Here is a 4,183-nt window from a genome sequence, read left to right on the forward strand (position 1 = left end):
ATAAAGACAGTCTTCTCAACAAATGGTGCTAGGAAAACTGTATACCCACATGTACAACAATGAAAATAGAACCTTATCTAATACCATATACAAAAATTCACTGAAAGTATACCAAAGATCTAACCTTAAGCGATAAAATTACAAATTCATAGGAAAAAACATACAAGACAAACTGGGCCTCATAAAAAGGAACAATTTCGATTGCATACCTTTAACTTATACAGTATCATGTGTCAATAATAACTCAAGAAAGCTGTGGGGAAAAGAGAAAAAAATGAAAAGTTTGTATAAACACAGTAAAAAAAGAAACCATAGGTTGGGAGAAAGCATTTCCAAAACACAAATACAAAAATGGATTAATATCAGACTTCTCTGATAGTACAGTGGATAAGAATCCACCTGCCAATGCAGGGGACACAGGTTCACTCCTTGGTCTGGGAAGACTGCACATGTAAGTAAATAAGCCTGTGCGCCACAACTACTGAAGCCCACACATCCAAGGGCCCCCACACGGCAACTCCTGCGCCCTGGTGCTGCAACTACTGAGAGAGCCTCTTTCACGTGGTAAAAGAGAAGCCACCCTAAAGAGAAGCCTGTGCACAGCAACGAAGACCCAGCTCAACCAAATAAATAAATAAATTGTAAAGGACTGATATTCACAATCAATGGATAAATTTGTAATTCAAAAACAACTGAAAAGCCAACCAGATTAATAAATTAAAACAAGACTTGAGTAGATATTTTTTAAAGATATACAAATGACCAATTAGCACACCATGAGGGATGTAACCAAAATGGGAAAAGACACCACTTCACATCCATTAGGATGGCAATGATTAAAAGAAAAGAAAATAACAAGGACTTCCCTGGTGGTCCAGTTGCTGAAACTCCAGGCTCCCAAGGCAGGGGCCCCGGTTCCCATCCCAGGTCAGGGAACCAGATTCCACATGCCACAACTAAGAGTTCACATGCTGTAATTAAAGATGGCACATGCTGCAACAAAGACTGAAGATCAACAATCTGAAGTGCCACAAGTGAGACCCAGGGCAGCCAAAAGAATAAATAAATACTATAAATAAAAAACAAAACACAAAAAAGAAAAACCTTGCACTCATACCTTCAATTCCCTAATATTAAAAAAAAAAAAAAGACTGCATACTGCCAATACAGGTGGCAGATATTCAATCCCTGGTCATCACTTGTCAGAGAAATAACATCCTGCATGCCCCTTGGGGAGACCAAAACAAAAGAACAGAAAATAACAGATGCTGGCATGGATATAAAGAAATTGGAATCTTGAAAAAAGATCTTGCAGAAACATCTCATGGTCTGTTTCAGTAGTAACCATGTCAGTGACAACACTGTTGCAGAGTCAGGCACAAAAAGAATGTCAGGTATAGGAATGGAGTAAAACTTGGGTACCATTCACTTGGAAAGTCACTTGGCCAAAAAGAGGGCAAACAAGGAGATATAAATCAGGCTGATGGAAGACTACTGACCCTGACAGTTTCTCAAGGCAAGAGAAATAAAAGCAAAAACAAATAAATGGGACCTAATCAAACATAGTCATGTATAGATGTTCCCACAGTCATGTACGGATGTGAGACTTGGACCATAAAGAAGGCTGAGAGCTTAAGAATTGATGCTTTCAAACTCTAGCACTGGAGAATACTCTTGAGAGTCCCTTAGACAGCAAAAAGATCAAACTAGTCAATCCTAAAAGGAATCAACCCTGAATATTCATTGGAAGGACTGATGCTGAAGCTGAAGCGCCAATGCTTTGGCCACCTGATGTGAAGAGCCAACTCACTGGAAAAGACCCTGATCCTGGGAAAGAATGAAGGCAGAAGGAGAAGAGGGCAACAGAGGATGAGATGGTTGGATGGTACCATTAAGTCACCGGACATAAGGCAACTCCAGGAGATGGTGAAGGACAGGGAAGCCTAGCATGCAGTTCATGTGGTCGCAAAGAATTGGACACGACTGACTGAGTGATCAACAACAAAATCAAACAAAAGCTTTTGCACAGCAAAGGAAACCATAAACAAAACAAAAAGACAAACTACTGCAAATAATGTAACTGATAAGGGCTTAATTTCCAAAATATATAGAGAGGAGTACAACTGATAACAAAAAAAACCCAACCCAGAAGACCTAACTAGACATCTCTCCAAAGAAAAAATACAGATGGCCAACAGGCACATGAAAAGGTGCTCATCATCACTAATTATCAAAGAAATGCAAATCAAAACTATTATACAATGAGGTACCACGTCACACTGGACAGAATGGCCATCAGTAAAATGTCCACAAATATGGTCTTTCCTTATAGTCCAGTGGTAAAGAATCCACCTTGCAATGCAAGGGATACTGGTTCAATCCATGATCCAGGAAAATCCCATGTGCCGCGGAGCAACTAGGCCTGTGCACCACAACTCTAGAACCCACAAGCCACAACTACTGAAGCCTGCGGGCTACAGCCCATGCTCCGCAACAAGAGAAGACACCTCAATTAGAGAGGAGACCCCTCTCTCCGCTGAGAAAAGACCCAGCAAAGCAACAAAGACCCAGTGTGACCAAAATTAAAATAAGTAAATTAATTAACTAAAACTCTACAAATAACAAATTTGGGAGAGGGTGTGGAGAAAAAGGAAACCTCTTACACTGCTGGTGAGAATGTAAATTGGTACAGTCACTATGGAAAACACTACAGAGGTTCCTTAAAACAAGAAAAATAAGAGTTACCTTAAGATCTACCAATCCCATTCCTGGACTTGTATCCAGAGAAAAACATAGTTTGAAAGAATACATGCACCCCAATATTCCTTGCAGTAATGTTTACAATAGCCAAGAAATGAGAGCAACCTAAATGTCTGTCGACAGATGAATAGATGAAGAAGATGTGGTGCTTATATACCATGGAATAGTACTCAGCCACTGAAACAAATGAAATAATGCCATTTGCAACAACATGGATGGACCTAGAGATTGTCAATACTGAGAAAAGTTAGGTCAGAAAGAGAAGGAGAAATAGTTATGACATCCCTTATATGTAGAATCTAAAAAGAAATGATACAAATGAAGTTGCAAAACACAAAGAGTCAGATTTAGAGAATGGCTGCCAGGAGGAAGGACTGCAAGAAGGGATAGTTAAGGAGTTTGGGGTGGACATGTGCGCACTCCTGTATTTAAAATGAATAACCAACAAGAGCCTACTATACAGCACACAAAAGTCTGCTCAATGTTATCTGGCAGCCTGTATGGGAGGGGAGTTTGGGAGATAACAGATACCTGTACATGGATGGCCCAGTCCTTTCCCTGTTCACCTGAAACTATCACAACATTGTTAATCGGCTATAACCTGCTACAAAATAAAAACTTAGGAAAACTAAAATAGATTCAAACCAACCAAAACTGAAAGTATTCTGTGGGAAGAAACAACATATTTCTATCTGTTCACTGGAAAAGCGACTCAACCAGTTAATGTGCCAGATTACACTGAGCACCTACTATACAGCAGGCACTCTTCCAGGCTGTGAACACAGCTGTGAAGCAGGTATAAAAGCACTCTCGGATACTAGCACTCTAAGTGGGGAAGGCAGATCATAAACAAGTAAGCAAACAACCAGGACACCTCAAAGGTGCTTTTAGAACAGGATAACGTCCCAGAGAGTGACTAATGTGTGTATGTGTTGGGGAAGGGCTTCTTTATTTTTTTATTTTTTTTATTTTTTTTTAAATAAAAAGTTTTATTGGAGAAAAATAGAACCACCACGTACACAGGGAAAAGAGCACAAAAATCAACTGATACAGATCTGAAAGTCACAACTACCCAATGTTGTTTGCGATTACTTTTCAATTTCTTAAACGGCTTCCCTCAATTTTTTAAATAGCCTTGCCAATTTTCAGCTGAAATAGAATCAAGTTTTCAAAAAATTAAGAGCCTCAGCGAAGGGACCAGCTTTTAAGATAACAAAGGTGACACCAAGAGTCTCCTAATAGGACCAATTCTACCGAAAAATTCCTGAAGCACATAACTACTGAGTCTGGTAGAACAGTAGCTCAGAGACCATCAGGGATTAGTTAGAACACTGACTCAGACGGTCCAGTATGCAGAGAGGGCAAACAAAAAAGCTGCATTTCCCTGTCAGATGAGTTCACGTAAGAAAATCAACGAGGTGCT

The 4,183-nt window shown here is 39.7% G+C and overlaps 1 protein-coding gene across 8 annotated transcripts in view; it reads right to left on the reverse strand.

Annotated features, from left to right (window-relative positions):
• The window catches only part of LOC122692669 (zinc finger protein 211-like), a 52,539-nt gene that overhangs the window by 34,685 nt on the left and 13,671 nt on the right, over positions 1–4,183 (reverse strand). The window lies entirely within an intron of this gene.

Source organism: Cervus elaphus, chromosome 4, assembly GCF_910594005.1.
Source record: "Cervus elaphus chromosome 4, mCerEla1.1, whole genome shotgun sequence".
In the NCBI taxonomy this organism is placed as follows: domain Eukaryota; kingdom Metazoa; phylum Chordata; class Mammalia; order Artiodactyla; family Cervidae; genus Cervus; species Cervus elaphus.